The sequence below is a fragment of the Choloepus didactylus genome, chromosome 3, assembly GCF_015220235.1.
Source record: "Choloepus didactylus isolate mChoDid1 chromosome 3, mChoDid1.pri, whole genome shotgun sequence".
NCBI classification, from domain to species: domain Eukaryota; kingdom Metazoa; phylum Chordata; class Mammalia; order Pilosa; family Megalonychidae; genus Choloepus; species Choloepus didactylus.
In genome coordinates, this window is record NC_051309.1 from 131,248,357 (window position 1) to 131,262,114 (window position 13,758).

A 13,758-nucleotide genomic window follows, 5' to 3' on the forward strand; every position below is an offset into this window, starting at 1 on the left:
GAAAACTGAAGGTTAAAAAGGTTATACAATTTGCCCAAAGTCCCATAGTAAGTCAAGAACGGTATTTTGAACCCAGACCTTTTTGATTCCAAAATCAATACTCTTAAAAGTCTATATTCCTTCTTACCACCAGTGTCTTTAAAAAAAAAAAAAACAATTGTAGTCCACAGATTTCTCTAACTTTTTTCAACTCTGAAGGCACTAAATATTTACAGCACTAATAGTTTATAATCATGCTGAATGATATTTCTTTAGTGTTTTATAGTTATGGTACATGGCAATCTTCTATTATATCAGTCCTCACAAACTCCTGAAGAACGTATGATTATTATTTCCCTATGAGGAAAATGAGAATCAAAGTTTGAATAATGTAGTATGGGTTATTCAGCTACATACGGTGGAGGTGAAAGAGAGCTAAGGTTTTTCACCCCAAATGTCTCCTACCCTTAGCTTCTTAAATCTATTTTATATGATGTTTATAATGAACTCTCTGAGGACAGTGGAAATATTTTAGATCCTCTACTGTATATTATTTGCATAGTAAGTCGATTCTTCAATATTTCATCGGATCACAGGATGTTTAAAAGTGGAAGGGGTATAAGATGTCAACTTAGCCTCTCACTTTAAAGCTGAATAACTCAGATCCAGCGTGACCCAAAGACTTAGCCAAGAGGGAAATGCAGTTAGTGAAGAGTAGAGACCTGAATCTAAGATCCCACCTCCCACCTCTGGGATACACTGTTTCCATTACTCTGATGGGGAAAAATGGAAATTCAATGTATCAACCTCATGGTTATTACCATATCTTCTTTTTAATAATATTGTATGATGGAACACAAACGCCACATATAACAATTGAAAGTAGATGCTAATTAGAGTAAGAAAAATTGATGCCACATAATACACAAAAAAGGAAATAGAAGTCCAAGATTCTCAAGGAATGTAACAAGGCAGACATATTTTTCTAACATATTCTTTTGTTTCCTATTGATTGACTAAATAAAAAATTAAAAAATCTTGAGTATATGTTTGAGAGACTGAAAAATTTAAACATATTTGTATGAATAATCTAACTGAATATAATATGCTTTATTTTCCAGAAGGAAAACAACTCAGTGGACCCAAGGACATGTCAGAGGCACATGTGTTTGTTCCCCCATCTATCAAATCAGGCTGTGAAGGTGGTTTACTGCTCTGCGGTAGGTATACAATGTGTAAATGACTGGAGTTGGAACAGAAACCATCAATAAAACTACCCCTGTGAAAAATGATGACAGCATCTTTTGCTGTTATCAAGAGCTATTTTAAATACTAAATCAAAAGGATGCCAATTGGTGGCCTTTAGCAGTCTCAGTAGAGAAGGAAATGATTAAATTAACATGAGGCTTCAAATCCATTCCCACTTGATAGAGAGGTCTGAAATTGATCATCATGGTAGCATGTGAAAACTTGCACAGCTGTAGCTGGCGGTGCTTTTGTTTAATGGATAAACAACACTCGGCGGTTGATAGTGCTGGCCCTTGTTTCCACTCAGTCACGAATCCAAAATTTAGACCTTTAAGTTAGATCACAAAATCTCAGACTCTTTTTCTCTCTATTTCAAAGGTGAAGGTGAAGGTTGAATTGTGTATATGTGAAGCTACACACACACACACACACACACACACACACACAACCCACGTGCAGAAAGGCAGTATTGTGAAGCAGAAGGTGTCAGATCCTTGAGGTCCAGCCCAGCTGTGCAACTTAATGGATTCTGTGGCCCAAGAAGAGCCCCTTAGCCTTCCACTGCCTATTTTCCTCATCTGTATTTACGATGAAGCTCCTCTTGCTTACTGCACAATAATGCAGTGAAAATCAAATATAAGAACAGTGTTTATATCCATATGATACTTTGTGGTTCACAGAATACTTCCTGTCTTTTTGTTTTAAAATTCAATGAATTAGAAAAGGTATAACTTATTTTTCTCATTTTGGAGATAGGGAGGCTCAGAGATTTTAAGTGCTCAAGGTAAGGAACTGAGAATAAAGTCACTTTGCCCAGTCAATTCATAGTGCTCTCTAGCTAAAAGTGAGGACCAAGTACTCTGTATGTGAAAGGAGAAGTATTAGACCAGGATGCGTCTAACTTGAAAATTTTTATGTTGATATTTTCACTATCAAAGTTGGACTTAATTTTAAGAGTATATAATTTATATTTTCACGTAATCCAGTTTTGCTATGAGTGAGTTACTGAACTTATCTGCTTCAGTTTCCACATCCATGATATGGGGATAGTAATATGCAATAAAAAAGTTGTGATAATGAAATGAATTAAATCATGTAAATGCTTAGAACTTTTCCTGATATATGGTTAGGATTCAATAAACATAACCCAATATTATTGAATTTGGATAAAGAAAAATGACATGACTATAGAATGGACATTAACCCTTGGAACCTACTGTAAGTGAATAATCTCCATCTGGTAGTTTCATGAAATTGCCTTTATAATCCTGTGACTGTTCCCTATTTGCTATAGTCTGATGTAGGGGGTGGTAGCAGCTCACTGGACTAAGTGCCCAAAGGATAAGTTCCCAATTCCATTTTGCCAACTGGCTTTTTAACCTAATCATTTTCCTATCACAGCTTTGATTTTGTTGTATACAAAATAGAAATATCTATGTTTTTGTTGTCCTGTCATCTAAGATTAATGCAATGATTCATTCACTTACTAAACAAAGAGGCAAGGCACTAGAAGTTCTAGAACTAAAGATTAAAAACACATAGTCCTTGACCTGAGGGTTATTAAAATCTCATGGGGGAGATACACTTGTAAACAGAAAATTATCAGAAAATGTTGTATGTGCCAGAATTGAGAAGTGTGCAAACTGCAGCAGTGAAATATAGTTGAGGGTAATGGCTCCTCCTTTTCTATAAAATGGTGTGGAGGTTACTTCAGAGTTGATTTCTGTTAAAGGTGACATTTGAATTGGAGCTTGAAGAGCAGGCAAGTAAGGAGGGGCTTTAGAGGCAAACGGAACAACACGTACAACTTTACAATGACAAAAAAACCACCACTCAAGATCTATAATATTGAAATTCCCCTGAGATGTATTTATAATGTATTCTTAAAAATTTCTCAAACCAAATTCAGAAATTGAAAATAAATTAGAGAGATCAATTGGAGAAAAGGAGCAGGGAATTCAAGGTGAGATAAGGGTTAGGGTGATTAATGAACTTAATTGTTTTTATTTATTTATGCTTTTTTTCTGTGTTGCAGAAAGTATTGGTTGGATTTCTGATATTTTTTCTAAAAGGTATTTAAAACTATAATCCTGAAAATTAATAATTAACAAAAGTGGTCTAAGGTGATAGAGATATTCAAGAATTACAAAAATATGGTTTTTTTTTTTTCATATGAGAGTGTTCAGTCTGATTGGGAAGAGAAGATGTGTGCACATAAATACACAAAGCACACAAGCACACACATACACACGCATGAACACGGGCAAGTATTTACGGAATACCAAATAATCATTAAGGACCACAAGTGCTTAATGGGGTTTAGAAAAGGTGTAATCAGCCAAAGCATCCTGACAGAGATGGGCTCTGTGCTGGGCATTGAATGATATGAAGCATTTAAATTTTAGTAAGAGGGAAAAGAGAGCAGAGAAGAACCACATATAAGGTAGAAAAGTGCAAAATATAAAGCATTTTTTTATTTGGTCAAAAATATTTCTGTAGGGAGTAGTGGAAGAGTAGAGGACATATTGTAGATGAGTGATCTTTGGCTGCTTCACTGGTAATACAGGCAATAAGTGGATTTGGTGGTGAATTATGGATGCTTTTTGAGTACATGAAAACATGGACTAATCAGCGGTTAGGTTCGTTTTGTAAAATTAACTTTTGAGTGCATCTAGAGGTGCATGAAGTATACTTGATTACAAATGAATCTTATAAGAATTTGCTCACTGTTAACTCCAGCTAAAGCATTAAACATTTAAATGTATGCTGTATTGGTTAATGATTCATACAGACCTATTCTTATAATCTAGCATTTATATTTTTTAAGACACAAGATCAATGATGTCAGCATCCACTATGTGTTCTGCACATATTCAGGATGAAAATTAGCATAATTGCTTGGCGAGGTGGTGGAAATGAAATAGTATACAAGCAACATTATCAGAACTGTATAACCTTCCTTTACTTTTTCTTTCCAAGTATTCAATGACTTGCTACTTAGTACCATCCTTAATATGTTTTGCCAAATCCCCTTTCTAGTAATTCATTTATTAATTAATCCATTCAAAACCCAGGCTAAGTCTCAGGCTGAGTTAGGTGCTGAGGATTCAGAGATGAATCAGGCATGAGCTCAAAGAGACTTGCAATTGGTATAAAACATAAGATAGATGTACTGGGTTCACAGAAAAAGCTGTTGTACTCTAGGCTTCAATAGAGAAGGGGTACTTGAGGGAATCATTTCTTGCTATTTCTTCTCACATTTCCAGACAAACTGGATAGCTGCTGTCCTCCAAAGTTACCTATCTACAGGCTGCAGGGAGTGCTTTATTCTTGCAAGAATCTCAGAAAGCTACACATTTGTGACACTGCTGAGAATTTTTGTCACCAAACTTTCTTCCCCAAGGTTGCACCCTTCGTATGAGGGAGGTGATAATAACTGCTGAAAAATGTAGGCGATTCCAAGAATCTAGAGAAAGTTTAGACTTTCCTGGTTCCTATTTGGAATCCTGGAGGCAACTCCGTGTGTCAAAGTAGAGAGGGCCTGAGATAGTCCCAGAGTTACCATGCCATGGAGGGGTATAAAAAGGGTTTTGAGGGTAGAGAAGAGGAGGGTGCTGAATGCGGAGACTAACGATGGAGACTAAGGGTGTATTTTAGGCATCCCAGAAATGTGATTGTTATAATTTTTTTTTTTGCATGCCAGCTATGTAGCTTGAAATTATTGAAACTGCTATATAGCTCATAAACTGAATGTCTCCTTTCTCAGCCTTCCCTACCAATACATTTTCTCTCTGTCCTCTTTATATACTCACTCGTTTTAATCTTTTTCATGGCACTTTCAGAGGTGAAGGGTGTATCAGAGTTAACTAATGCTGCTTATAGTATCTCCTTGATCGACTGCAATCTTCTTATGGAACTGTGGCATAGCAGAGGCTAGCACAGTGCTTTGTACTTCTCATGCAGTGGGTACTTTGTGTACATTATGTTATGAAATTGACTGAAGTATAAATAAACCAATATCATTTGGCTTGTATTCCAGAAAAGGTCGTTTCACACACCACACTATAAAACTAGGTGATATAACGTATCTCTTCTCTCTTACATATCTCAAATGGCTTTGCACAAAGATATGACATTTAACCAAAGGAATTATTTGAATATTAGAAAAATGCTCTCAGTTGTATAATGATAGCTTTGCAGAGGATTTACCCCGAGATCTGTGAGGCAGATGGTGCTGTCTTGTGGCTCCAAATGGGTATTCATTATGCCTTCCAAACGCCATTTTCCTTATTCATCATTGTAGAAATCTTTAATGGGAGAGCACTGAGTTAGAGGATATGCAGGTGTTCTGTGCAAATTCAGATTTCCACTACCAAAAAGTTGCATACAGAAAACTCTGGCTACGATTCCTGCATAAACATTAAGAGAACAAACAGAGAAACTTTCTTCTTATTCTGGTCCTGCCTTCATTGCAGTGTGTCATTAGAGTAATATTTGTCTTTCCTTTCTGATTTCTTAATTTACTCAGTTCACCTAAAATTGACATTGTCTAACTTATTTTTTTCTGTTATCAATATTGAAAAATCATTGAAGATTAATGTAAGCTTTCCTTATTTTTGTCACTCACATCTCCGGGAGTCTGTATCGTGTTCTCCCACAAACTGGTTACCTCATACTGAAAAAAATGGGATAATGATTCTTTTACGCACATGGCAAAATGTTCAACTAGTTCTGTTCACAATTAAAGGAAACTATAACTATGGGGATGTAATTATGAAACACGTATTGGAGTGTTTGCTTTAAAAAAGAGAAACTCTTCATTCTTTTATAAAATGTTTATGAGCCTCAAATTGTGAGATGCAGAAAATGGAAATTAAATGTAATCAAAGTACTACTTTAAGGAGGAATATCTTTGTATCTAATTAAGGTATTTGACAAACCAGAACTTTTACATTCTGAAATTGAAAGTTTTAATGTTTGGACATTTTAAGTAGTTAAAAATCATATATATTCTTTATATGTATCTTTTTATTTCTTCTTATACACAAACTTACATATTTATACTTGTTTGACAAAGTGTTTATTTTAATAAAATCTAAAAATTTAGAGGTAGCAATGATTAACTTACTAAAAGAAAAAAACAAATAGAACAACCTCAACAGAAAAAACCCCAGCCTTGGAACGCATTGCTCATTTCTACTCTCACCTTTCTGATCTCTCCTAACCCGTGTCCCATGGCGTCAGGCTAAGCCATGCAAACACTTTGGATGGAGGCAAATGTCTTTGCGGTGCTCTTCCAGTTTATATTCCCATTAATACAGATCTACCAGGAATAGAAGTGTATTTTAAATTTCTTTTGGGTCATTTTCCTTCTCATAATTAATTACAAGATTTCATCATTATTGGGAACCAAAGTTCACAAAGAAGAAAAAAAAAATAGTTCTTCAATGACCAAATGTGATTTTCATAGCTTATAACTTGCATTTTTAAAAGGGGTCAGAAAAGACTAAAGCAAAAACATTTTTCTTCTTCTTTTGTACTGCATTTGCCACCACAAATGCTATCAAACAAAGAGTAGGGAGTCGTGTGAGAAAATTGTAAAGGGTAATTCAGTACAGGAACTTACCTAGAATTATTTTCCATTAACTAATCAAAATCTTCATTAATGTAAATGAAATCTATTTTAGCTTCAAGGAATGTCATTGATTCTTTAAGGGACTTGAAAGAATAAAGAAGGAATGTATAAGAATAGTAATATGATGGTAATGTGCAATAATTATACATCGACCTAATTGCACAATATAGTACGAAGTGTAATCAGTACTGTGAAGAGCAATTTAGTAATCGTTAAGAATTCTTAGGTGTTTCCTTTATGGTCCAGTAACACAAAGCGAATGTCACGCATTTTATACCAATGTCACCATCACTTTAAAATTGATTTTAAGTTTATTCTTACTGAGCCAAAAAAAAAAATTATCAACTGTTGACTTAAAATAATTTTAAAAATGAAAACGCTTTGATATTTTATTACTTATGATGTACTTAAATTCCATGCTTTAAACTTCCACAATTCAGCTTGATGCTTTTTTAAAGAAATGTAAACTGAAATGTCCCTTAGAGTAAAATCCTTCCCTAGCTGATGTGTCTCTTTTTGTTGATAAGTCCTAGAGATGTGTTAGTTCCAGAAAAAGGATGAGACAAGAATCGTAATCACCAAATCACAAAATCTTTTTTAAATAGACTTAAATAACCTCTGGGTATGATACGATCTTTAGTCTTCTTAACTAATGTAAAATATTTCAGACTATCTTTGTATTCCCTTTAATGAAATCATTTTAACCTTTTGTCCACAAACTAAATAACATCTGTCTTTTTCCCCCTGCATTCCAGTAGCAATAAAAAAGCCTCATATCTCTAGCTTTCTAGATATATTTTATTTAAGTGATTCCTTGTTTTCCATGGACAAGCACATTCATAATCTTGGCATATGGTTGTAGCAATGGCCATTTATAATGCCTTGGTATAGATTTGTTGGGGGAGAAAATATTGCTCTATTTGTCTGTGGTTTTCAAACTTTAATGTGCATACAAAACACCTGGGCACCTTGTTAAAATGCAGATTCCAAGTCAGTAGGTCTGGGGTAAGGGTTGAGATTCTGCATTTCTAACAAGGCACAGATGACATCAGGGCTGCTGGTCAGAACCTCCCTTGTTTGACAAGTGGGCTCTGTGAGTTGTATTTCTGTCTCTTCTCTTGAATTAAATGAAATCTCTTGAGGAAAGGGACCTCACATATCTTCATGTTTTCCACCAGCAGTGCCAAGCACAGAAGTAGGCACCTAGTGAGTGCTCAATAAATATGTACTGCTACTAGAAGATACAGCAAGAGTAGGAGACCCATTGTTCTCCAGTGATGTAATTTTTGGTTTCTTTCAGAATGCATGAATAACTAAGGGGGCTTCTTACCTGCTTGTAAATTGATCTGGCACAACTCAGAATAATGATAATGTGTGAGAGTAGCAAGCTGAAATTATAAGGCTATACTGGAAGACACAGAACCTGGTAAAGGGCAGCCAAACTTGTTTGTAGGGGATAGCAGACCATTTCTAGATGCTGAGACTTCTCTCTCCAGTCATTTCTCTGGCCTGCTTTATTTAAGAAACTTAAATGACAAATTTATAATTGGTTCTTTTTTTCCTATCCCCTGCCTTCCAGTTTAGAATAATATTCTAGGACTAATGCCCTCTTTAACTCATGTCTATAAAACATAGCATGGCCCAAATTATTGGAGTTATAAGCTGTGTCAGGGGAAGGTAATGGGTAACAGGAAGCTGAGGATAATGCCTCAAAAGTTCTCTCATTTATGCAACATTACATTCAGATTGCTTTGACCTGTTCCTTGTCTTTCCTAAAATGTGAACTTGTTTGTCCCTGAGGCAATTTATCCATAGTATTTCCCACTTAAAGTAGCCCCTAAGCATTTTTGGATATTGAAAAAGCTGAAGGTTTGTAACTAGTTTTCCTTTGCTCCTAAATCAGTAGGTATCCATGTTCAAATATGCAAAATGAAGCTGCTTTATGGGACACTCGGGTAGCTTGACTTCTCTCTGTGATTGTTGAGTAAGTCTAACATGTGAGCAATCTTTTACACACTCTGTTCTTGGAAAATAATTGTTGGTTTGATTTTATCTAGTATTCCAGGTATGTAAAAGCTTGGCTAAACCAGAAGGATGGTTAGAAGAATATTAGCATCAAGTCCAAATTTAGAGAAATTGAATGACTTTTCCAAGGTCAACACACAGGTCATTGACAAATATGCACCAGATTCCATCTCCAAAACCCCGTTTGCCAATTTAGCTCATTCTTACCTCCTAGACATCTTATTTTTTCAGGGAGTAGTGAAGGTCTATAAGACTCTCGAAAATAAGGAGAATATTTTGTTGTCAGACACAAGATTTTAAAAGTAATGGTAAATTGTATGTGTCAAAAACATTAGAAACTCAGAGTTTAAAATTGACTTCTAGCTATGTTTAGAACTCTAAGGAGATAATAACAAGTCATTCTTCCTTCTTTCAAAATATATCATCATTTACGGACAGAAATAGTTCTGTATGCTAAAAAATAGCTCTCCATAGGATTTTCTGGGTTTTCTATCACCAGAGTTATTAAACAAAATAAATGACATCTCAGAACATTCTGCTTGTTTTTGGTTTGAAACAATGTTATTTTACTGCATTTTTTTCATTCTTGGCTACCATAAGTGGCATAAAGTAAAACACCATTTAAAAACCAATGCCTGCAAAACAAATACTTTGTGGATTTTGAGGTCAGTGTAAATTCGAGACACAAGGTATCTTTCTCTGCTTCAGGTGCTTGTCCAATGTCTATCTTTATAAAATATGATGTTTCTGAGAAGGGTAATGTCAGGGGCCAAAATGAATGGGGTCACAAAACTGGAACACATTTCTGCTAATAGGGCTCTTTCTGAGAAACTTGCTTAGTCTTATCAGCTTCCTTTTCAAACCATCCCACCTCAGCAATATGCATACCAAGTGTTATTTTTGTTACTGTTTTAAATGGGGAAACAAAACACAGAAAGCTTAATTTTTAAAAGCTTTTGTAGGAGCCACGGTTTAAAAAACAGTATGAAATGGGCACAAGACAAAATTGACTTTAATATGTTAATCTGTTAAAAAAGTACATTCAACTGCAGGGGTTAGCAGGGGATAGCTCAAGATGCTGAAATTATTGATGTCTTATCTTACCTTTTATGCATTTTCTTCAGTGAACATTCATTTCACATTAACTATGTGAAAATTTATGTGGACAAACAAATGAAACTGTTATCAGAAGTCCTGTTAAAAAGACTGATCAGAAAATATTTTTCCCTGTTTTGAATAGAGAATAATCACAAGGTTTTGCATTTCTAGCTGTTAGAATGTGGTTCATAGAGTCAGAATAAATCATGAATGAGGACTCTTCTAATGTTGTCTTTCTCAGCATGCTACATGGTCAGATAAGTTATGTAACAAAGGGGGAAAGGTTATTTCATTCAATTTGCAATCTATGCTTGTTTTGGGATATAAAATTATGATATATGTAAATAGTAGGTAGTCATTATAAATATTTGAAGGCTTATAATTCCTACTGTTAAGCAGTTAGCCTGTTATTTTTTCTTTTACCCTGGTTTAGGGCAGGAAGATAATATATATAATTTTATACATTTAGCAAAAATTGGAAAGGATAACTCTTACCTAGCCCATAATGAAAGTCTCAACAAATATTTATCTGTTAGTGCAATCACTTTCAAGCTTTTAGAAAGTGAAATTGAACTGAAAATGGGTGGAAAAGGCTTTATCCTTAGAATCTTATGGAAGGAATACCATGTACTTTAAGTTGAACTTTTTTAACTCATGACCTCCAAACTTGGTTTAGTCAGGTAAGCGGGGAGTTTGAAAAAGAGTAATTTCATGAGTGAATATGAGGAAACAGGTGTGGTAGAGATAAAGACTTGAGAGAGTTCTGTTTATACATATTGAAGTGAGTCAGTTAAACAGGGGAACTATAAGTTAGGAGTTTCTAGGATAATTCAAAAATGTAAAATTTCTCAGAAAATTCCATTTGAATAAGATTGCTTCTGATATTTCAGACACATCTAATATATTCCTTGGGGCTACTATTCTGCATTAAGTGCTCAAAACTAATAATATTATTCATATACTGTATTCATTATATGAATATAGAAATTATGGTGTGTAGAGAAGCACAAATTGCCAAAATACAAAAACATTATTAAGTAAGCATCAGTAAAATTAGTCCTCACTCAAATATTCCTCCTTTTGTAACTCTGGTATTGGTGCTAATCAGCATCTTTGTTGATCAGTGCCCTGAAAATTTTTAGATGCTATTATTATATAACAATATGTCAGTTTGACTGAAAAGTGAAAGTGCGAAAGTTCCAACATTTAGGAAGTGATGTGGGAGAACTGCTTGAATCTCATACACAGCCAGTTAAAAGTGAAGCTGTGGAAGCAAGCATCAGAGGAGAAAAGCAACTTTATTCATACATGATGGGTTTTCTTTAAGGAATTGTTTAAACACTGAAAGACTAAGAGGGAAATCTGGAAAATGAAAATGAGCCTTTTTGCATCTGTGATATGAAATTTAAACTTGAATAGAATGTGCTATAACATAATTTTCTTAGAAAAATATTTCTTCCACAAATCAATGAACACTTGATTCATTCTTGATTTGTTCTAAGAATTAGTGCAAAATTGCAATTATAACATGACCTGTAAAGATACAAATTAAACCTATTTACATAATTTTCAGCTTCAGTATTCAAGAGGAAGGGCTAATTGATCTCTTTCTTTGCTGTGTAATATGAAATTCTCCATCCTATTTTAGGTGAACTCACTTAAATTATCTTCTTTTTGCAAAGCCAATTATTCTTGAGTGCACATTTGCACTTTTACTATTTTTGCTTCTTTCTAGAGCATCATTAAGATAAATATTGAATGAGAGAAGTAAGAAAAAAATCTATTCTTTCTTGAAAAGATGGCATTTACATATTCTTTATACTTTCTCAATCATAGAATGCAACACAGATAATGTCTGATATTTGATTTGTAGGTCAAAATACATGAGTTTTAATCAATCATTTATTTATTAAATTATTCTTTGAGTAAGTACCTGTTGAACACCAGTAGTGCTAGATGCTGGCCTTACATCAGTGAATGAGCACAGTTTACTGGCTCTTCTTCATGCTCCTGGGAAAATGTAGGCTGCTCTAGAACTACTCATCAGAGAAACAAAGGGAACCTTTAAGTTCCAGTTAGTTTCTATTAATATGTGATTCTCAAATAACCCACATTTACTTCTGCTAGGAATTCTAATCTAAAATATGAAGATTATGAAAACACAGTGTCTCTTCCCATTTGCCCAGTTCTCTTTTCCTAGATATTGGCAACTAGATTTTTTTTTCTTTCTCTTAGATACTGCTTTTTAACACACCATTCTGACACCTTGAGAGTTCATGTACTATATTAAATTTTATGATTCCTGGCAAGCTATTATTAGGTGTATTGCTCTTCATTAACTTTTCACCTAGTTACAGTAATGCAGACCAATTACATGGCGCATAAATGTACTTATGCCCCAACTGTCAACTCAAGGAAATGGCAGTTTGAACGAGTCAAGGAAAGCAATTATCACATTGTATTCTATGAAATCTCTAAGGTGAAGAGCCTTAGAGTGCTGAAATGTTTTAATATCTGTAAGGATTTAATTCTTCTCTTTATATTTTAAATGATGTATGTTTATTAAGAAACATTCTGTGACCTTTATATATATTGTCTGTACACCATTACATTCAGAAGATAAACAACATGCTATTAGGGTACAATAGGTAGGTTGTCCTTGATCCTCACTTACGTAGAGAAAGTCCCATCTGATGTGCACTGTATACCTTAAATCATATTAAAACAGGAAAACAAAAACAAAACCAGAACCACAATTATAATTGTGTCATTAAAATGCTTGATTTTCAAAGAAGGCATTTAAAACACATGTGAACATAGAGTATCAGATCCATGGAAAATTATCATTGATGTCAAAACTTGCCAGTTTGGATTTTAAATGCTTCTATGATAATGATCTCACTTCTTGCTTTTCTATTCTCCATCTCAAAATTTCTTTATCCTTGTCCATCAGGTATGTTGTTCCGTGCTTATTCAGGCATGTAATGGTTAAGTTCATGCATCAACTTGGCCAGGTTATGTTGCCCACTTGTTTGGTCAAGGAAGCACTGGCCTGATTGTTACTGTGAGGATATTTCATGGATTTAAATCATCCATAAATTGATTGCATCTATGACTGATTACATTTGCAATCAATTAAGGAGATTGCCTTCAACAATGGAAGAAGTCTCAGTTTAATGCCTTAAAAGGAGAATTGATTATTTCAACAGTCAGAAGGAAGAATTTCCATCTCTACTTCAGCCAGCTAGGTTCTCCTAGAGATTATACCAAGAACCTTCTTAGCTTGTGGCCTGCCCTTTGGAATTTGAACTTGCCCATCTCAGCAGCAGCGTGAGCCAATTCCTGTAATAAATCTCATAATATTTGTATTAGTTATATATTTAATCCCCTGTTGGTTCTGTTTCCCTGGAGAATCCTGACTAATACACGGCAAAATGTCCCTTCTTTCCAAGGCCAATTTGTCCTTTAATTCTCATAATTCCATCTCCTTCTGCCTCTTTAGTGCTGATTCCATCAAATACTCCTCTTTTTTCCTTTCATGTTCAATTGCACTCTCTTTATTCCATAATTTCATCTATTTGTTCCTTCATTCAATAGTTTATTCAACAGACATTTTTGACTATCTTTCATGTGTTAAGCACTGCAACAGGCTATGAGTCAATGAAAATAAAAATAATGATTCATAATCATAATAACTATTAACATTTCTTGGGCTTTTCACAAATTACTTCATATAATGCTCCCAACACGCCATGTTTCAGTATTATTTGCAT